This window comes from Triticum aestivum, chromosome 7B, assembly GCF_018294505.1.
Source record: "Triticum aestivum cultivar Chinese Spring chromosome 7B, IWGSC CS RefSeq v2.1, whole genome shotgun sequence".
Classification (NCBI taxonomy): Eukaryota; Viridiplantae; Streptophyta; class Magnoliopsida; order Poales; family Poaceae; genus Triticum; species Triticum aestivum.
In genome coordinates, this window is record NC_057813.1 from 669,466,142 (window position 1) to 669,489,134 (window position 22,993).

Here is a 22,993-nt window from a genome sequence, read left to right on the forward strand (position 1 = left end):
ACATATTGTGCTTTGCTACTGTTACAATTACTACAAAACTGCTACTGTTACTCTGCCACCGTTACTGTTACTTCCATACTACCTTGCTACTAAATACTTTACTGCAGATACTAAGTTATCCAGGTGTGGTTGAATTGACAACTCAACTGCTAATACTTGAGAATATTCTTTGGCTCCCCTTGTGTCTAATCAATATATTTGGGCTGTACTCTACCCTCGAAAACTGTTGTGATCCCCTATACTTGTGGGTTATCAGAATTTCATATGCAAGCATGCCGATGGCCGTAGTGCATTTCTGGTAAGAGGAGAATCCAAGCTTGCCAAGGGCAACCGTCTTGCACTCGAAGTATGGGTCACGAGCAACCACTCCCTCTCGGATACGATTGAACACATGCCTTGCCATACGAAAACGGTGACAGAATTTATCCGGCTTGAAGAGCGGGGTGTTTGCAAAGTAATCGACATAGAGAAGGGTGTGGCCTCTCTCCCTGTTGCGGTTTAGGTTGGGAGCACGGCTAGGGAGTGACCCCTTGTACCGAGGAAGCTGTCGTTGAATATGGTCGTGAATCACAAGTGCAACCACCACAAGATCTTCATTATCCGAAGATGAATCATCTGATGAACAATTGAAGTGGTGGAAGAAAAAGTCATCTCCACTGTCCATACCTCTGTGGGCAAAGTATCGAACACCTTGCGGTCGTGGTGGCAAAGAGGCCTCAATGATCACTTCGATGCAGGGGTGGTTGGCAGCCGGCTACTGGCCGCTCTGGAACACTCGTCGGAGCTGCCGTGGCCGCCATGGTATGTCGCCTGCGGTCGTATCCACTCTGCCCGCCGGCTACGACGCTGACGACCAAACCTCCTCCGATCGACGGCCAAAACTACGGCGAAAGCGCGGGCGTGGTGGCGGCCATGTCGAGACGTGGTTTGCTATGGACGGCCGGGGGCTGTACAATGAGAAGGCGGCCAGAGAATAGCGGCGGCGCCGTCGGCGGGGCGGGGCGGGAGAGAGGGTGGAGGCATTGGAATCGAATGGGAGTACTTGTGTCCCCGACACGCGGGCCACGGGGGGACGAGGGCGTGCGGCGAGCCCGTCTGCGCGATGTCCATTTCACCCTAAACTTGGCGCAATTTTGGGCCGGGGATGGGTCGAAAATAGACGGAATCCGGACATTTGTCTGTTTGGGGCCACGCGTTGGGTCGCGCTATTCGTCCGTTCTACCCCAAACGGACGCACCCGGATAAGATGGGGTCGCGCGGTGGAGTTGGCCTGATTGATGAGCATATATAACCGGAGCTAAATTGCTCAGCCTGATGACTTTGCCATAACGGAATTGCTCCATGCACGATACAAGTGCACGATTTATGGACGACATAACAATCCAGCAGCCGGCGAATTGTTCAATCATACGTCTGACCGGTCAGATTTAACCATCGTCTGCGCATCGTCTGAAGTTTGTCGTGTGCAAAGCACTTCTCTTGCCATAATAATACATTGGACATCACTCAACACTATTTGAGAAAGAACAAATCTCTCTAACACCCGCTGAGAATAAAATTCATTCAAGTTCACACCGAATCATTAAAGGTAGGACAACGCTAACACCCACATGTGTGGTGGGAGCCAAATCTGCCCACACACCTATAACACACAGACTGCGCCACATCACCGCATGCATGCATGTGAGAATCTTTTTGAATTTTCAGTTTTTAAAATGTTTTATCTCTTAAATGAAAAATCCGGTGGAAGATTCGTTTTCACCATTAAATTCCTCGCGACGAGATCCTCGAAATTAGATCTCATATCAATATATTTTCACGAATTTTTTTGGGTTAAAAGTTGCCATATCTATTACACATGAATTGCCATTATATTTACACTGAAGTTGCCATGACATGTTTCAGCTATTTTCTTCTACATTTAAAAGTAAATTTTGACATGTTATAAAACCAGGAATTAATAAACTAGACTTGCCATGAACTATAAACTAAAATTGGCATGATAGATGCACTTAAAATTGCCATGGTTCATACAAAAAATAATTTTCATGGTCAAAGTACTGGAATTGCCATCATAAAAAACGAAAATTACCATGCTCTACAAACTAAAATTGCCACATGGCAACTTTAGTTTAAGCACTATGGCAACTACAGTGTAAACATCATGGCAACTTTTGGGCAAAAAAATATTTCGCCGAAACATATCAATATGGGGTCTAGTTTTGAAGATCTCGTCGAGACGGATTTAACGGTGAAAACCAATTTTTAATTTGATTTTTCAACTAGGAGATAAAACATTTTTAAGACGAAAACCAAAAAATTCTTGCTGATGTCATCTGTTCATACGTGGCAAAATGAATGGTGATGAAGGCGTGTGGGCGATGTGCAAGATGCCACGCGTGTGGGCGTTAATTTTTTCGTAAAGGTAAACGTTTGCAGCCAGACGACCGGCTAACTTTTGGGTCGGTCGCGCGCTGACAACGCGTGTCTATGTGGACCCACGTCCAAATGTACCACACACTACTCTATGGCTTCCATTCTTATCCCCTTCGCTCTTATCTCTTCCCGTCATCGTTTTTTTTCTTTTTCTCTCTCCCATCGTTCCCTATCTCTCTCAAGCCATTGATGGGCGCACCTCTCCTTCGATCTGCCGGCTTGGTTCTCGGGCGAGCTCCCCTCCCACCATAACCCTCTTATCCAACCCAAGCTCCTCTATTCTCCTCCCTACCTTCCTCCCATCTCATCAGCCCACTCCTCTTTTGCTGCGTGCTTCAAGCGACGGAGGAACAGATGCAGAGCCCAGCCACCGTCCCTGGGGATGGCGAGCCCATGCGACACCGGTGATGTGACCGTCTCCGTGGGTTACTACAACCGACATCGCGTGGTGCTACAACCAGCACGCGGGGAGCTGGAACCGGCTGTTCTAGAGCTGCGTAGACACGCTGCCGTTTGCTGGAATCGACACTGCAGGGAGCTACAACCAGCTTATCACAGCTGCAACCAGCAGTCTGCGGTGCTACAACCAACAAAGGCGGTGGGGAAGAGAGGTATTTTTGCTGGAACCATGAGCTGATTTTGCTACAACCATGCAATTGTTTTGCTGGAACCGACAATGGGACCAGCACAATGGGGGAGTTGCATAGGTTGTTGTTTTTCCTAGAACTATAGTTATTTTTTGCTGGAACAGGGTAATTTTTTTGCTTCAAGCGATTTACTCGATTTGTTATTTGCTCAGGCCATTTTGCTGGAAACAGCACCTTTTTTCCTGGAACTAGTTTTTGATTTTGCTGCAACTGACCACCGGAGTTCTTTTTTGGGCTGAGATGTGTTTTTTCGCTGGTATCCGGTGGTGCAGGTCCACGACGACAGCGAGCTGCGTGCTATGTTGGGGGCGAGAGTTGCTGGAACCGACGTTTGGCTAAGTTGCATCCGGCAGGGGTGAAAGGATCGATATAGTTGACTAGAGGGGGGGGGTGTGAATAGGCAACTAACAATTTTTTTAGCTTTACTTTACCAAATTAAACTTTGCATCAAAGTAGGTTGTCTAGATATGCAACTAGGTGAACAACCTATATGATGCACCAACAACAATAACACAAGCAAGCAAGGGATATAGCACACGTAAGCTTGCAAAAGTAAAGGTGCGAGATAACCAAGAGTGGAGCCGGTGGAGACGAGGATGTGTTACCGAAGTTCCTTCCTTTTGAGGGGAAGTATGTCTCCGTTAGAGCGGTGTGGAGGCACAGTGCTCTCCAAGAAGCCACTAGGGCCACCGTATTCTCCTCACGCCCTCACACAATGCGAGATGCCGTGATTCCACTATTGGTGCCCTTGAAGGCGGCGACTGAACCTTTACAAACAAGCAAAGGCGTAGCTGGGCCCCAGGCTACCAGGGCCATGGCCCGGGGCGTGCGGAAAAAATTAAGCCTATATTTTAGAAAATTTCAGAAGTGGCCCGGGGCGTAGGCGCGGCCCAGCCCAGCACTTGCCCCCCTCGTGACCAGATTGAACCAGGAGGAACCCTACGCTACCAGCTTCCAGCCGCCATTCGAGCAGGAGAGAAGCCGAGCGAACAACAAAGGCCACCCGCCGGCTGCCGCGCAGCCACCCCGTCCATCTGCTCGTCCGGCGAGGAGGCGACCCCTTCCATCTGCTTGTCGGCGACCTCATCTTCCCTGCCGCACCCCACCGCTCGTCCCGCGACCAAGCCCGGCGCCCCGGCCTATCGTCCAGCCGTGCCGCCGTCCAGGTCCAGCGACGCCGCACCTACCGCTCGTCCGGCGACCTCGTCCTGCCTCCGGCCTCCCGCCAGGCCGCCACCGTCCGGCTAGCCGGCCAGGTATTTCCCCTCTGCCCAGTGCGGGCACTCCCAAATCCTAATTACTTTAAGTCTGAGAAAGTTGGCAGCAGACAACAGGGTATCTGAACTTAAAGCTTCAAATTAGATGTTTTTGCTCTCTGAACTTGATGCTTCAAATTACCATAAAGCACCAATTCCTAATATTTGTTTTTGTTTGTTCCAATTAATAGGAAGATCGAAGAAAAGATGAACAAAAGAGCCAAGACAATGACATCTTTTTTTCAACCAGAAAGCACTAATTCCATAGTAACAGAAGCAGCCCCTGCAACTCGAGCAAGTGATGACGTTCCTCGTGTCGCAGCCCAACTTAAGCCCGGTGATATTGAGCCAGACCCTGGTAAGAGAATACCTATTGAGAATTTGGATCCCGACATTAGAGATCTTGCTAGAAGGGAGTCATCAGTATGGGCCCTTGCCAACCAACTGATCATAAATATGAACGGAAATGGGTAGGAAAAGGGTTTAGAAGCTTTCATGATTCTTGGTACAAAAATCATCGTGGTTGGTTGGAATATAGCGTTGATAAAAATGCAGCCTTTTGCTTTTATTGCTTTCTATTTAAGCAACCAACAGCTGACAACTTTGGTGTTCAAGCATTCACTAAGAATGGGTTTAAGAATTGGAAGGATGGACCTAAAATTCTTTATGAACATGTTGGTAAACATGACAGTGCTCATAATAAGGCTAGACAACACTATGAGGCTTTCAAAAACCAGAGGCAAAATCTGCCACATGTGTTTGATCGAGGTACTCAGAAGGAGGAAGAAGAATACAAAGCTCGTCTCTTGATTATATTGGGTGTTATCAAATTTTTGCTGCTACAAGGTCTTGCTTTTCGTGGACATGATGAGTCTACTAGCTCAAGGAATAAGGGTAACTTTAAGGAGTTGTTGGGCTGGCTCATAGAGAAAGACCGAGATGCATGAAAATTGACTGGGGATGCAGGAGCAAACCATAAGCTAACTTCACCTGAGATACAATTGGACTTGCGCAAGGCTTGTGCAGAAGAGACCACCAAAACCATTGTTGATGAGATTGGAGATAGTAAATTTTTCTTACTTGTTGATGAGTCCAGAGATGCATCTATCAAGGAGCAAATGGCTATGTGTTTGAGGTCAGTGCCGTCGTGTGTATTGTACGTGTGTCTTGTTGTGCATATATTTTGTCAAAGTTATTATATACTAATCATGCAATTGTGTCTTATGTAGGCATCTCAGCAGCCGAGGGGAGGTGATTGAGAGGTTTATTGCAATCAAGCATGTTCCTGACACACGGGCAACTTCACTCAAGGTAGTTTTGGATGGTATATTTGCTACTCAGGGCTTGTCTATGTCTAATTTGAGAGGGCAAGGTTATGATGGGGCTTCAAATATGAGAGGGGGATTTCGTGGTTTGCAAAGATTGATCTTGGAGGAAAATTCGTATGCTCATTATATACACTGCTTTGCCCATCAATTGCAATTAGTTGTTGTTGCTGTTGCAAAGTGTTGTTCATCAGTAAGAGATTTTTTTGAATACACTAGCATGGTTGTCAACATTGTTAATGCTTCATGTAAAAGACATGATTAGTTAGCCCAAGAGCAACATGATGAATTTGTGCGCCAAGTGGAAGCCGGGGAACTTCCTGGGGGGGAAAGGAAAAAACCAATTAACTAACCTTGCAAGACCCGGTGATACACGATGGGGGTCACATCATAGGACCTTGTGTCGACTTATTTCTATGTGGAAACCAGTCCTGAAGGTATTAGAAAATTTGTACAATGATGCTGATAATGTTGCACAAATAACCTCTGCTGGTGGGTTGATAAAGCACATGGAAACATTTGAATTTGTTCTCATATTGCATCTTATGATTAGATTATTAGGCAAGACTAATGATCTATCACAGTGCTTGCAACAGAAAAAACAGCATATTGTTCGTGTCGTGGGATTGATTAAAACTACAATGGACAAAATGCAAGAGATAAGGCAGAATGGTTGGGATGAGCTCTTCCAAGAGGTAACTAATTTCTGTCTCAAATACAATATTGTAGTGCCAAATATGGAAGATACAATAACTGCTAATGGTCGTTCAAGAACTTGAGGTGGCCAATTGGTAACTTACCACCATCATTTCAGAAATGAAATATTCAATGTGGTGCATGATCAAATTATTGTGGAATTAAACAACCACTTTAATGAAAGATCTACTCAATTGTTAAGATGCATTGCTTGTCTTGATCCGAAGAATTCTTTTGCCAATTATAATGAAGACAAGCTTGTTGACCTTGCTAGTATGTATGTTGCTGACTTCTCTGCATATGAAGTTAGTTTTGTCCTTAGAAATCAATTGGACTCGTTCATTCATGAAGCAAGAGTTGATCCACATTTGATGAATTGTAATGACCTTGGTCATCTTGCCATGAAGATGGTTTTGAGTAATATGCACACAACATTTCCGTTGGTTTACCGCCTTGTTGAGTTAGCATTAATATTACCTATTGCAACCGCAACGGTAGAAAGTGCCTTCTCAGCAATGAGCATTATCAAGACCGACTTGAGGAACAGGATGGGTGATGATTGGTTGAATCACATAATGGTATGTTACATTGAGTGAGATGTATTTGTTAGTATTGAAGAGTCAAAGATCATTGAGCGACTTCAGGGTTATCGCACACGCAAAGGCATTTTACCTTGTCCTAGAGGTAATGTTTCATATTTTGCATCCAGTAGCAAGGTTTTTTTACTTGTTTTCCATGCCTTTTGATTTGGACTTGCATACCAAATTTTATCTTGAAGGTGAATCATCTGTTACTATTGAAGATGTAATCGCGGGAAGCTAAAATCAAACAGCCTTTTGATTTGGTACCCTCTTTTGTATTATTTATCCTTTATATTGTTTTTTGTTATGTGTTACATTATCAGATGAAGCACTATTAAATATTATCTCTAGATTCTTATCAGTTGCAAATGAACATTACTTTTGGTATGCCTTAAAATTGTGGTAGTTTTTGCGAAAAAAATTGGCCCTTCATTTTTTGCCCACGGCGTCGGCCATTCCTGGCTACGCCATTGCAAACAAGGTTGGGGCAATCTCCACAACTTAATTGGAGGCTCCCAACGACACCACGAAGCTTCACCACAATGGACTATGGCTCCAAGGTGACCTCAACCGTTTAGGGTGCTCAAACACCCAAGAGTAAAAAGATCCGCTAGGGATTAGTGGGGGGAATCAAATTTCTCTTGGTGGAAGTGTAGATCGGGGCCTTCTCAACCAATCCCGAGCAAATCAACAAGTTTGATTGGCTAGGGAGAGAGATCGGGCGAAAATGGAGCTTGGAGCAACAATGGAGCTTAGGGATAGAAGAGGTGGTCAACTAGAGGAAGAAGACACCACTTATATAGTGGAGAGACAAATCCAACCGTTATCCACTTACTCAGCCCGCGACCTGCGGTACTACCGCTCTAGACAAGCGGTACTACCGCAGGGGCTCACGGTACTACCGCTGTGGGCCACGGTACTACCGCTGCAGCAGCAGGGGCTAGTCCAGAGCCGCCAAGGCTGAGAGCGGTACTGCCGCTGAGGCGGTACTACCGCTCCCCCTTGCGGTACTACCACAAGGTCAAGATTGACTAGGCTGGGAAGGGCACGAATGAATAAAAATACATCCGTGACTACTTCCGCTGAAAAACGAACAGTGCAAAAGTTCGACACGGTACTACTGCGCCTGGCTTGCGGTACTACCGCGTAGGGAGCGGATGTAAAAAATTACATCCGCTCCTACTTCTGCTCGTGCTGTTGAACCGGACCAGGACTCACGGTACTACCGCGCACCTGAGGCGGTACTACCGCGTAGGGCGCAGATGTAAAAAATTACATCCGCCCCTACAGCCGCAGGAGAGACTGAGCCTGGCCTGAGGACACGGTACTATAGCTCCACAGGAGCGGTACTACCGTGTGCGCCTACGGTACTACCGCATGGGCTTGCGGTACTACCGCAGGGGCCTGCGGTACTACCGCTCCTAGGAGCACTACTACCGCATGCCTAAAAAGCAGCACTTAGGAATCCTTCTTTTTGCACAAAGAGGAGATAACGAAGGATGCTGCAAAGTGCAAAGGGAAAGGCGGGGAAAAGGGAGAAAACGTGTACGTGATGATTTCACCCAAATCTTTCCACCGCGGACCCCCTCTTAATAGTACGGCTATCCTACGAATCAAATCCACAAAAACAGACGTAGAACACCACCGTCTTCCATAGTCTTCGAGGGGTACCAAACCGTCTTGTGCCTAACGACGAAGAGACTGAAATACTCAAGGCACACGATTAGTCCGCAAAAGCATCGTCATCAATCACCAAAACACCTTAGGGATAAACATGCCCTTACAAGGGGTGGTGTAGGAGTGACGGCGAGATGAGGAAGGCGTCTGGCGATGGAGAAGTCGAGCTGCGGAGAGATGGGGCGAGCGGCGGTGATCCGGCGAGCGAGTGGAGATTCGGCGGGTCATGTCCCCCGTCCATGGCGCTCGTGCCCCTGTGCGTACTCCCATGATTTGTAGGGGAAAAAAAGTAAACGGCATGGTGGGGACGAAAGGGTCCTGTATCTGACGGTTAAAAGCGGTTTCATTGGATGTCCCGGGTCTGACCGGCCCAAATTTGGGCCGTGGACCGGCGCCTAGTAGTGCCCATCATTAAATCACAAACACATCCTCTCTTCTCCGCACAAATGCAGGACCAGGAGAAAACCAGATGCACATCATTATTCGCCCTCCACGGTTTGGACCAATGGGGCCCAGTGGAAGAAAAGCATCCTTCCCTAGCTTATTATTGGGGACTGCCTATATGATGCTCTTTGCATCAAAAAGCTAGGGCTTCGCACAGAGCGTCTTAGTTCGTGGGCTTTCTGGGCCTTTATTGTCGATAGTAGCGACTGGCTCAATAAAAAAAGGAGTGCGCTCGCAGGGAATCGAACCCAGTATTCCGTCCTAGAGAGAAGATGATATAACCAGCTGAACTAGTAACCACTAGCTCAACCTGCGCAGCGGCACGCTGCGCCCGTCTGTACATCGTGATAGAATCATGAACAATTATTATAAGCTAAAAAACATATATATGGTGGCTTCATCTGTGTTATATGCTATTGCATGAAGAAAAACACATTGATACATACACGGAGACGGTTATATAAGAGCTCAAGATGGGAAAGAAGTACATTTATTACAATCATGCGTGATGCATGTTGACAAACAAAAAGACACACGATTGATACACTTCAATAAAAGCTACATACTAAAACCGTGTACAGTCCGCTCTACATAGCCATGCCTTGCTGATAAGTTGTGAGAGAAATTCTGTATACAGTGGTATTAAACTTTATCCTATAATTATCTGATTAGCTACTCAGTTGTTGCATGTTCACTTTTTTATGTCATGGTGTATGTATAAATATCATATGAGTACAGATGTTGAAATCTTTTATAACGGAACACACATTATCTAGACGCTACATAGAAGTTCTGTATGTGTGGATAGAAAGAGCCTTGTGTTGATTATTTTGGCTAATTGGTTGGTTATTTATGTTAGTTGTTGTGTTCTCCAAGAGTTTTTCACGTTCTTAAGTTTAATTATATATTTTTTTCTCACAATGTGTTTGATTTTCATCTTCACATGTAGTTTCATGTGCTTGGTTTTCAATCTTTTTTTCTATTTTGTTGGTTTGATTATTCCAGGTTTGTTAATTTCATGTGTGATAAATGATGTTTGTGTCTTTATAATCAAGATAAAAATCGGGTATGCCTCAATATGCCTCAATAATGCCATGTCTGAGAGCTACAATAAAGAAATCAATGTATAAATATGAATTGAAGAACATAGATTTAGTCTTCACATATCGTCATATTCTACAAGTATGAAGATTGGTACACTTATACTAAGATCATACACATTACAACCACTCATAGTTTATACTCCCTCCGTTCCATAGTTTGGTGCGTATAGATCTTATAAGAAGTCAAATTTCACAAACCTTGACCAACTTTATGAAGAAAAACATTTACATCTAGAATGCCAGACTTATATCATTAAGTCATCGTAAGATATAGTTTCATATTCTATAGTATATTGTAGATACCAATAGTTTTCTCATTCTAGCACGACCTCCTGTGGGATTGGTGCGTGTGATGAAGAGGCATAGAGCTTTTGCAAATTCTTCAATGCAATCTTGTGCTGGCTTAGCACCGGTGTATGAGATAATTGGATCTTAAGTTTGTGAGCGTCGAGGACATGTGCAATGCTATGACGTAGAAAAAATTGTTGCACGTCTTTGCCATGATCGTGTTAGTTTGTCATGTGAACTAATTTTTTGAGCATTTATTTGCTGGCGGGCCATGTTGAAGTGCCATTGCTTGGTGCAGACTCGTACTTGTGTTGATAATAGGCTTCTCTTGATAGCTTCAAAGGCATGATAACCATGGTCATTGATGACTATGTTAAAGTGAGTGCAGAACAACACATGTATTCCAGGGCAGCCTGGGCAACATCGCCTCGCTGATGCATTTCGCTGATTTGTTTTAGTGCAGATGTATACCAAGACAGCCTGGGCAACATCAGTCGGAAGTAGACATCAAAAATAGCACCGACATGAGTAAAATTGACTAAGTGAAACGGTATGTCCAACTGATGACATTGCTAACATAAGCAAATGCTTTCATAAAGCAAATAACCATCCTGTGGCATTTTAATTAGCCTGGTCAGTACTGCATGAAGGCTGACAACTGATATTTTACAATTATTCCCTCCATTCAAACAAAACTATTACTACGAATGACTGAAAGAAAAAAAAATAGCGGTGCCTCCTTCCCTTCCATCCCCTCTCCACTGAGAGGTCAGCCATGACCATAGCTGATTTAGAGTGATGACATAAATTTCCCATATGAACATGTTACAGGGAGGGAAAACTGCAGAAATTTGTCAAAAATGAAGTCGAATCCACATAAGCTCTGTATGTAACTATGTATGCAGTGGTTTAGTGGCAGTGGCACGACTCTACTTAAGAATGTGCATGCTGACACATTTTAAGATTTATGCATGGTGTCTGCTCTCTGATCCTAACATAGCATTGTTGTCTCTTGCCTTGCTATGCACCCTTTTAGTTAAGCAAACATGCAAAGAAAACAGGCAAACATCACTAAATTTGACATGCTATCAGAAATAATCCTTAGCAAATCCTCTAAATATTCAGAGATGTGCTTGTGTATACAATCAACAATCAAGTACTACATAATCTAGCAGGTAGTGTTCTAAAAACAGTTTCCTACAGGAATGAGCATGTGTAGCTAACTATGCAACTGTATACAAACTTTACTGAATTATGTGACAGGTTTCCATTTGCGACGACCTGCAAGGATTAAATGACCAGAACCTGATTCATGATGCATATATATCCTTCCCTAATATTACCTACTTAGCTGCTATAATTACACTACCCATGACATTTCATCCTCTGTTATGGTCAGAATTATACAATCTGATTACTAACCCCTAATCATATTTCGTAATCTGACTGCGGGTGGTGTGCGCCGCCGCCACGGCCGACAGCTTGTACGCGTGATTAACCGGCACAGCGACCGGCGATTCTCGCTCCGCAGAGCAGCAGCGGCATCGGCTCGAGGCAGGTCCTGCCCGGTACGGGCACCTAGTGGCGGCGACGGAGCCCCGCTTTGTGGCCGCAGGGCGGAAGTGTTGTTGGATGCGTGGATCATGCGTGCGGCGAGCTCCCTTTTGGATGGCTCGCGCGGCACGCAGCAGCGTCGGGTTCTCCTGGTGCGTGGGGGCGGGGCAAGGCAGAGAAGAAACGATGCGGCGCGAAGATGGAGAAGAAGCGATGCCGCGGTGGTGCTCTTCCGGCATCGAGGGCGAGGTAGCACGTAGCACGCGAGCAGCTCCTTGAGGCCCCGCGGCGACGCCGGGACATCGTCATTCGCCGTGATCATCTTCGCCATGCTCGCCAGGAAGTACTCCTACGGTGCACAGGCGCACCCTCCTGCGACAAAGGAACACCGAAAGAATCATGGCCAGCAAGAGGACACTGCAGAACGCCACAACGTCGCAGAAGCCATGGACATAGCGATGCTGCAGAATCATGGCCATGTTGGTGCATGTGGCCACCAGCGTCGCTGCGAACGCTGTCGCCATGTCGGCGGCGGAGCACGCCTGCCAAGCCGCTTGGCTCGACACCCAGCCGATATGCCTACAACGCTCAAACCAGCAAGAAGAAACACACGACACACGAAAACAATCAGAGGCACACCCAGGCACTACCGTGCATGTACCAAGAACTGAACGCACTCACCAACAATACAATCTACAGGCCGCTACCCTAATAAAATCTCCCGACGGCGGCTATCAACGTCTGCATTAACAATCTGCCCCGAGTCGAATCGGTGGACACCTACAACATGAAACAACCAACCAAGATGACCACATCCTAGACGAAGCAGCACAAGATCAATACAGAGGAAGCTGCAACTACAGAAAGGCAAAGGAGCTCACCAAACCGACAAGAACGAAGCGGCCGGCGAGCCCCGGAACGGCAACCTGAATCAACCGCAGCCGGCTGGCCACGCAGACCAGCGGCTGCCGTCACCGACGAAGAATCTGGGGAAGAAACACGGTCGCCAGCGTGGCGGACACGGGCGATAACGGCCGCCCAAATCCCAGGAGGGCGGCCCCGACGGCGTCGTCCAGACCGAACAGCAGCAGGACTAACCATCGCCGGACCAAGAAACAGCAGTACTGGCTAGAGAAGAAAGAGGGCAGGCGGAAGCAAATGGAATGAGGGATGAACGCAGGGGGCGACCACTATTTATAGGAAGCACGAGAAGAGAAGAAATCAAATTGGAAACAGCGAACACGGCGCAGAAAGATCCAGAAAAGCGTACCGAAGCGGCAACCGCAACGCGAGAAATCGAGAAGATGCAGGCGGCAACCGACCCCACGCTAGCATACATGGCAGGAAAAGAAAATTAAAAAGAGATAAGAAGCAGCGCATGCAGAAGCGCCAAAAACAGAACGTAGGCAACTCGGTCTCCGCGAGCGCAGGGCATGCAAGCAATCGCTAGAGGTAGCCGCGTTTTTTTATGATTTTCACCACCGATCGCTCTGCGCACCCAGTAGCGTACACAGCTGCAGCCCCCACTAATACACGTGGTGCACATTCATTGGGCGATTTTCTATGATAGTGAAAATTCAAAAAAATGTGGTAAACTAAACCTGGCCAGGTTTAGTATATTTAGATTCGTGATTACTTCACAACACCAACCATGAAGAACCGAGCTCCAGCGCAGATTCGAAGAATTTCTGAAATTCCAAAAGCAATTTTTTCAAAGCAGCTAAAATCATAAATGCTAAAAAATATTTTCTGAAAATCATGAAAAGTTTTCTGAAATGGGAACATATTTTGTAATTCCAAAACAAAATTTGGAAAAGCAAACATTTTTTTGAGGGGAACGTAAAGCGAACATTATTCTGAATCTCCTAAAAAAATGGAGACATCAACATTTAATAAAAAATTATAAACAATTTTTAAGTTCCAGATAATTTTTCAAAACGGGAACATGTCATGAACCACCCGAACATTTTTTGAAACTTGTGAACAAAAATATGAAACTGAACAATTTCAAAACTCAAAAATGAAACTATGCCCATTTTTTGAAATTTGCAAACAATTTATTTAAAATGGGAACATGTTTTGAACCGCTTGAACATTTTTTGAAATTTGTGAACAAAAATAATGAAAAGAGGAATATTTTGTGAAACTACGAACATAATTCAAAAGCATGAACATTTTTTGGATCTATGAACAAAATTTGAATACAGGAACATTTTTTGAAATTACGAACAAAATTTTAAAAAAATGAACAGTTTTAAAACTCCCGAACAAAATTTGAAAATGCGAACAATTTTTGAAAAAGTGAACTTTTTTTTAATATGTGATTTTTTTCTTGAAATCGGAAACAATTTTCTGAAACTTCGAAACAAAACACAAACAAAATTTTGAAAATCGAACAGTTTTTGAATATATGAACATTTTTTGAAAAAGAGAAGATTTTTGAAAAAGGAAAACAAAAAAGAAAAAAGAAAAGAAACAATAAATAAAAAACGAAAAGAAAAAGGAAACATTAAAAAGAAAAAGAAAAGGAATGAAAATAAAAAAGGTTCATGAACCTTCTAGAAGGTTCCCAAAACCAGAGAACAAATTTTGAAACAGAGAACAAATTTGAAAAATCCCGAACAAATTTGGAAGAGCGGACATTTTTTGAATATGTGAACAAAAAATTGAAATCTAGTACATTTTCTGAATTTCAAAAGTTTTGAACTTTTTTGTGTATCAAGAAAGATTTTTGAATTTGGAGAACATTTTTTCAAAAACTGAACATTTTTTTCGAAACACAAACAAAACTTAAATTTTTTGATATTTTTTGAAAAAAGAGAAGAAAAGAAAAATAAATGAAAAAGAAATAAAAAGAAAACCTAAACAATTTGTAAAAATAAAATAGAAAAATATCAAAAAGAAAGGAGCAAGAAGAAAGAAAAAAATACAGAAAAAAGAAGGGGAAAAACAAAAAAGGAAAGACAAATCAAAAAGAAAAAACCGTTCAAGAACCTTCTAGAAAGTTCCCAAACCCGGAAAAAACCGGCTTGGAACATTTCCCAAAACCAGTAGGATTGGAATGCTTAACAGGCTGGTCCGCCCACGAGCGCTCGGGCGATGTGCGGAACCCCGACTGTTTGCCGCAGAAACCAGTAGGATTGGAAAGCTTAACAGGCTGGTCCGCTCACGTTGATTTTCCTTCTTTGTTTTTATGTGTTTTTTGTCGGCTTTCTTTGCACTTTTTCTTTATTTTTCTTAAAACACATGTTGATTTTTCAAATACATGTTTTACATTTTTTTTCCTGTACACACATCACGTGTTTTTTAAACACGTTGAACATTTTTCAAATACGTGATGAACATTTTTAATAATTTTTTAATAAATGTTAAACAATTACAAATACAGGTTGAACATTTTTTAAGGGTACATTTGAAAAAAATTACATGAATATTTTTTTACAATGTAAACCCTTCGTTGCTAAATATAAGTCTTTTTAGAGATTCCAATAAAGACTACATACGAAGCAAAATGAGTGAATCTACACGCTAAAATATGTATATATACATTCGCATGTAGTCCATATTGAAAACTCTAGAAAGACTTATATTTAGAACGGAGGGACTATAACATTTTCTTTATAAAATCTCAAGAACATATTATAGAAATGGTGACAATTTTTTCCAAATGGCACGAACATTTTTTTGAGTTGTACGAACTATTTTTTAGAATTAAGTGAACATTTTTGTTTATTGTATTATTATTATTAAATATGATGAACATATGTTTGAAATGCTTCAAAATATTTTCAAATATCACATTTTTTGGCATTATTCGTAACAATTTTTAAATAACTATTTTCTTACATTGCATCAATGTTTTTTAAAAATGCCACAGACATATTCTTGGAACATGTGAAGATTTTTCAAATGTCACTATTTTTATTAGATGTTTAATTTTTTTCTAAAAGTTGCACGGACATTTTTTACACTGTATATTTTTTTGAAAAACTTTCACGATTGTTTATTTTTTAAATTATAATATTTTTCACTTTAGAAATTAAAGAAAAGCGATATAAAAGAAAAAAAACAGTACAACAGGGCATGCGCTAGTGAGCTAACACTCCTCTCACGCTGGGCCGTGCAGTCCATTTAGGAAGCGCCTCTAACAAATCTCTCTGACACCTGCTGAGAAGAAAATGCATTCAAGTCTACACCAAATCAATAAATCACAGCCAATTTATCTCTTCTCTGCACAAATACAGGACCAGGAGAAACCAGATTTTTTTTAGACAAAAGAGAAACCAGATGCACATCATCATTCTCCCTCCACGGTTTGTCCCAATGGGTCCCAGCGGAAGAAAAGCCATCCTTCCCTCGCTTATTCCGAGACGTAACCTCGTCTCGCCACTGGTGATCCGCTAGCTAACGGCCCATCCCAACACTGTAGCTCCCTGCATTAGTTTTGCGAAGATTCATGGGGCTGGTTCGAACCGGTTTAAGAATATTTCATGTGGATTTCCTTCTTTGTTTCTATGTGTTTTTTGTCGGGTTTCTTAGGATTTTTAAAAAATACATGTCCAATTTTTCCATACACACTGTACATTTTCCGTATACGTGCGTAACATGTTTTTGATAGATGGTGAACATTTTTCAAATATGTGATAAACATTTGTCCAAATACATATTTTAATATTTTTTGAATAAATGTTAAACAATTACAAATAGATGTTGAACATTTTTTTGAATTCTATACTTTTATAAAATTAGTGATTATTTTTTTACAATATATAAAAGTTAAAAATGTCATGAGCACATTTTTCAAATGTGTGACGACTTTTTAAAATGACACAAATATTATTTTGAATGGTATGGAACATTTCCTAAAATTACGCAATCATTTTTGTATATTTATATTTTTTTAAACGTGAGGAATATATCTTTGAAATTCTTAAACGTATTTTCTAAATACCACATTTTTAAAAACAATTTATCTATATTGCAAAAATATTTATTTACATCATATCAATATTTAAAACATGTGAACAATTTTTTAAATGTCAATATATTTTCGAATGCTCCAAAAATCTATACCTATACTAATTACAGACTCCCTAATAATTCCCACGTTAATTAGAAATTAGGAGCCGTTCATCCGGTGAGACCAAATTATTACGGTGTAGATCAATCTATAAATTCCAGGGACAAAAAACAATCAAGAAGGCCCAAAATCCTTTCTCGGTTCTAAAAATAGAAGTAGGAAAAAAAAACTAACTCAATCTCTTTGCACGGTTCAAAATAGAAGCAATCTCAATGTATCCCACGAGCCCAAAATCCTTTCTTGGTAGTTGAAATAAAAGTAGGAAAAAAATTTCTAACTCTATCTCTTTTCACGTTTGAAAATAGAAGGAATCTCAATCTGTCTAAAACTCCACTACATCTTCTCGCTGTTGAAAAAGCTCCACGTCCGGCATCTTCTCCTTTTCTCGAAAATCAACAACCTGAAGCAATCTATAACAGTACTCCACGACATGTTCCTTCTTATTAGCCAAGATCAACAATCTGAAGGAATCTCTACGTATTATACTCCATGGCATCTTCCGCTTGTGAAGCAATCTTGCACCTTGGAAATCGTCTCTCTCTTGTCCCATGGAAAAACCGCACCATCTCCTTCAGGCTGAAGGCCCAACCTTGACAACGAAGCGAGTGCTGGATTAATTGGGAGCTGATTGATGAAGCTACCGAGCTGCTGGATCGACTCCTCGCATCACGCGATACACACTCAGGCTCTCGGTAACCTAGGTTCTTGCGCTCCAGCCTCAGACCCGTGGGTACTAAGATGATCCCAACTCTTCTCCTCTCCCGAGGTGAAGCTCCAATCCGATCTGTTCCAAGCATGTGCTGGCATGGTTATTCAAGCCGATCATTGCAATTTTTCGCCTGTCCAAACATGTCCCGTGCGTATTGAGATGATCCCAGCTCTTCTCCTCTCCTTAGGTGAAGCTCTGATTCTATCTGTTCCAAGCACGCGTTGCCATGGTTATTGAAGCCAATCGTTGGAATTTGCAAACAGCCATGCCACAGTGAAACGATGAGTCCCTATCAGGTGATGAGTTCGCTGGCCCAAACATGGTGCTACAAATACAAGGTATGTGATTGATTAAACATTAGCTCTAACGGCATGCAGTGACGTGCCCTAGCTAACAATTTGTTGGTAATTGGATCTATGTGGTGCATACATGCCTGTGGTCGCCATGGTGATGGACAAGGAACTGAAGGAGACGAGATTTTGACGAGAACAAGCAGAACCAACTCATGTCTACAAGAACCAGGGATACAAAAAAATCTTGCCACAAAAAGATTTTCTTCATGTGGATCAGGTTTATTTTCTCACACTGTTTTTTCAGAATTTATTTTCTTGATGGTTTATACCTGATTCCATTTCATTGTATGACATGATCTGATCGAGTTGTGCCCGAGTCCATCCTAAAAGGTGTTTTATCACTGCAAATTAGGTCTTATTTTTTTCACCCGGGATTTTTCTCACATTGCAATGTTTGTACACCTCACAGAGCAACATCAACATGAGCATTCTGTTGGTTGTCACCATCATCCCTGGTCAATCTTCTTCTGCTTGGCGCAAAGCCTGTGTCTGGTAGGAGCCTATCACTAGGCACATTAGCTAATCGTCTTCTCGCCAAAAAATAAAATGTCTTCGACCCATTCCGCAAATTACACGCACATTATCCACGATAAAACACAATGACGCAATTTCCTTGCCATAAAGTTGTGACCATCTTGGTTAAATCAAGCTAGCATATATGTGCATGACTCTACGTACGACTGGAAGAACTCGACTCATTCAACGACTGTGAGCATGCTCCCAATGGAACGATAGAAGTTGCACTAATGAATGAAGTTTTTTGCATGGTATCTGCATGGCAGTGTGATTACATTAGAATTTTTTATGTTTATTGTTTTCAGTGTTAGAATAGTGGATACTTGGCCAACCAGAGGTTTGTAATATTGCACCAGTATTTTGACATTTGGGAGAAAACAGATTATGCTTGCATTACTTATTGTAGTGCACAAACATATATATCTTTTGTAAATAGTTTGAATTATTTGCTTCTAGCTATGCACGTAAAACACACAGCTCGTTTGGAACTGCTTCACGAGGATGTGCATTGTCTAATTATCACTTCATTAGGAGATGGTTCTAAACTCAATTATGTGTTTACCATTATTAATTTCTGAACTGGGATATGGAGAATTTACTTTTGTTAAATGGCAGTAGTACACAGCTAATTCCGTAAACACTAAACATCACTTGGTCCCTTCCTTTGATCTTACATCACCTGAATCATTACGGTGATTGCAGAGTTACAAAATGTAATTTCCTGTAACTCCTCCTGTGATTATTCCCCACCGTTAATTTTAACATGTTAACTAAAATATTTAATTTAATCAAGAAGGGTATTATGGTCCGTGCTTTTTCTTGGAGACATTATTGTTAAATAATAACCCTTATGGTTATTAGGGGTAATCCCCGCTCCCATCTCTCCGCACGAGCGGTTCCAAAAGGCCAACAACCACAACCCCAACCGGATTCTTAAAAAAAAAAAAAAAGGCCAACAACCATCCACGACGGTTCCCGTGGAGACGCCTCTAGCGAACCATCGTGTCCGTTACCATTGTATATATATCGTGTCAATCATCAATAAAAATATACAGTTCGATTCATTGTTAAAAATATACAGTTCGATTCATTATTGTCTCTCTCAAATTGCCTCTCGATTAGTTCCAACACGTTATCAGCACGCTTCCGGCGGAGCGATTCTATCGGCGCCTGGCTACGAGCCTCGTTCGCGAGTTCAACGACCGCAGCCCTCGGTTCGGAGTGGTGGCGCCCGCTACCGCGGTGGCCATCAGCCCGGCGCAAGCGCTTCCAAGCGGCAGCCTCGCCCTGTGCACGGTCACGACAGAAATCTCTCGATTTCTAACTGCCTTTTTGAGAGCGATACCCTACAGGGAATGAACAAGAGAACGAAGAACAGGGGCGTTGGCGTTCATCGATCCGAAAAAAAAAATCGAGAACGAATCAAGGAAAGGTAAAATTCCTCACTTAATTACCATCGTCTCTGGACTTGGTGGTGGCGCTCGTCGCCATCAGGCCATCAAGAACGTCAATGACGACGGCATCGGCTTCGTCTGGCCTCGGCCCCATGATGGACTGGACTGGAACACCGGCACCACCGGCTTGGCCTCTGGCGTCGGAAACGGTGGCGGGCCCTCAGGCGCTTTACACCGACTCCCTGCCTCCATCATGCGGAGACGCGCAGGGCAACGGCAGCCCCGACGTGTGGCGCGGTGACGCTCGCCGTCAACCGCTCGGCGCTCCTGAGCACGCGGTGCGTTGGCGCCCCCTCGACGCTCTGCTCGGCCTCGATTTCCGATGCGCAGCATGCGGACGTCCTCCGGCGTAGAGCGCCCGAGAACCGCAACCTGCACGCGCAGGCGGCAACCTCGGCGAAGTCGCAGACCCTGACAACGGCGAGGCGATGCCCTCGACCACTATCTCCCGGCGGGTGGTGTCGCGGCCTGGACCAACTGAAAACGCAGCGCTCCTTCCTCCGACAGTGCACGGTGCAGCCGCCCCCCTATGCGGCGGCAGCAGCACATGGCCTGCACGGCGGCATGGAGAAGCTCCTGTGTGGGCTGCGTCTCGGTGGAAATCATGGGGGACGTTCAGAGTTGTTATCTCTGAAGTAGCACCACACGTCACGGGAGAAAGAGATAAGGAAGCCTTATCTCTTCGTGAGTTTTGGATATAGCCCTGGTGGCTTTACCTATTTTCGGAATAGACCAAAACTTGTGTCTTACATCATTTGCTATTCATTAGCATTTGTGACATTTAAGACATGTATAGATCTGCTATTAGCCCATTCTGTGGAGTCTTGAAATTCCAGAAATATGTGGCTGTTATTTGCCTGACCTATAACATGTTCTTTACCAGTACAATGACATTGTTCTGCGATTGAGATTAAATTTCTCGCACACCAATATAGATTTGCGCTTGAGAATTATTATTTTCTCGCAAAACAATCTTATTATGATTGAGATCAATTTTCTCTCGCAAATTATTAATTCACCTCGCTGAATTATCTTGCAACTTGGTACAACATCATCTCATTTAATTTGAGGTCTATAAATTTCAAGTTTTCACTTGAACATCAAGTCTGCAACATCATTATTATTTACTACATTAGTAGTATTTTTCTGTTGAGTACCAAGATGTATTCCAGATCTTAAGTTGATGTAATACACGTCCACGTTTATCACGTGTTGAGATTAATTACGTCCATTTGCAATAGAAAAATTTAATCTCTTACAAAGATAAATTCAGTACCTCTGCAGGACTGTCTCTCCGTTGGGTACGTGGTATTCCGGAAAATTTCTATGATGTATCTATTTCCATGTTAACCACATGTCAAAATTAATACGCCTATTTGCAATTGAGATTTTCAATTTCTTGCAAATACATATGCAAAATTCAAGGTGTCATCCTTAGCATTTTGAGATTCGCACTAATGATTTCGAGCCTCCTTTCTTGAAATCTATTAATTTTGCAACATTAAGATGTATTTATATTACACAATCTGTAATATAAATAAATTACCGGTTTTCCACCGGGAATGATATGTTCTATGTGTTTACCACATTGACATTCTTTATGAACATGTCACATCGGTCATGATTGATTTCTCCCGCACAACAAACTTGTAAAATTTTGACAACAATATCTCCCTCATTATATTAGGAAAACACAAGGTGATGAGTTGGATCTACTGCCCATGTGTAGACTATCTCTATTACTGTGAGATCTGTATGATCTACTGCCCATGTGTTTATGTTCCCACAATCGAGGTTGAGAATTTTCAAGTTATACACTTGAGTCAAATTTTTGCATTCTTATTACAAGACCATGATGGTCTTTAGTTTACTTCTTGTAAATTAATTATTCCTGGCTTGCCGCTATAAGTAATCGATGGCTAACAATTTGAGGCACTTGCCCTCAATGGCCACAACTTACTTAAGCGGGTCATGGACATCAAGATCAGTCTTGCATCCCATGGGACAGCGCGTGCAATCCAAGCCACGCCACCGGGATGCAGAGGACCTCAAGGGTAACAGTTTGAAACTCACTTCAAACCCTCAATCTGACACTATCAAACTGTCATGAGACCCTATGAGCATGGAGAGCATGATGGTTGAATATGCATCAACCGGCATGATTGGAGACTATACATTTAGTCCCTTAGTCTCCTTAGTGATCTATTTATTTATGTCCATTTATGATGTTCTCATAAGAACATGATTATTGTTGTCATCATATATTGTATATCACAATATATGTATCAGCACTTTGATACAAATTCATTTGTATGTATTCTATATATCCGACAGTGATTTTCTTGAGAATCTTCATGTCTATATATAGATTTCTACGGGAGTCAATCCGATAAAAAATGATATGTGCCTTGTGGGCATATGTACCACAAACTCTATACTCAGGAAAGTCCAATGTTTCCACTCTCATTGAGAGAAAGGAGATATTTTAAAATCGCTAGATGCGATGAGGTATTTGTTGGCTCAACTCGAGTCATATTTACTATCCCTGTGGGTACTCGAGTAACGTCAGGATGCTTCATTGCTTCCCAAGTTTAACTCATACCTTACTAAGTTATAGATATATTTGTCAAAATGGTTTCCATAGCGAAACTTATGCTGACAAGAAAGAGAAATACATTCTCTTTACCATATGCAACGGATATGGCAAGCACATTTTCTATGTATTATCTGGATTGTACTACACATACTACAAAACTCGTAGCATATGTTATGCCCAAGATAGTTTTCCAAAATGTCTTGTACATGAAAAACTTGGCATACTCATCTTGGTCATCAAGACATTGGGTTGAAACCGAAACTATCAGCAATTCCAAT

General features: G+C 42.7%; 3 long non-coding RNA genes across 6 annotated transcripts; 1 reads left to right on the plus strand and 2 right to left on the minus strand.

Annotated features, from left to right (window-relative positions):
• Positions 1-3,985: 3,985 nt before the first annotated feature.
• Positions 3,986-11,507, plus strand: LOC123157924 (uncharacterized). Of its 3 annotated transcripts, XR_006479209.1 has the most exons (7): positions 3,986-4,339; positions 4,531-5,474; positions 5,569-5,650; positions 6,261-7,044; positions 7,139-7,204; positions 10,752-10,831; positions 10,917-11,507. It is a non-coding gene; the product is annotated as an uncharacterized lncRNA (long non-coding RNA). The 3 variants fall into 3 exon arrangements; XR_006479208.1 differs by lacking the exons at positions 10,752-10,831; positions 10,917-11,507 and having other exon boundaries at positions 6,249-7,044; positions 7,139-7,302; XR_006479207.1 differs by lacking the exons at positions 10,752-10,831; positions 10,917-11,507 and having other exon boundaries at positions 3,987-4,339; positions 7,139-7,302.
• Positions 11,508-11,748: 241 nt separating this feature from the next.
• On the minus strand, positions 11,749-13,557 carry LOC123157923 (uncharacterized). Of its 2 annotated transcripts, XR_006479206.1 has the most exons (3): positions 12,889-13,426; positions 12,689-12,787; positions 11,749-12,586 (listed from the first exon to the last, which is right to left on the minus strand). It is a non-coding gene; the product is annotated as an uncharacterized lncRNA (long non-coding RNA). The 2 variants fall into 2 exon arrangements; XR_006479205.1 differs by having other exon boundaries at positions 12,689-13,557.
• A 6,098-nt stretch (positions 13,558-19,655) lies between these two features.
• LOC123161369 (uncharacterized) lies at positions 19,656-20,848 on the minus strand. Its single transcript, XR_006480685.1, has 2 exons — positions 20,120-20,848; positions 19,656-20,011 (listed from the first exon to the last, which is right to left on the minus strand). It is a non-coding gene; the product is annotated as an uncharacterized lncRNA (long non-coding RNA).
• Between the last annotated feature and the right edge of the window lie 2,145 nt (positions 20,849-22,993).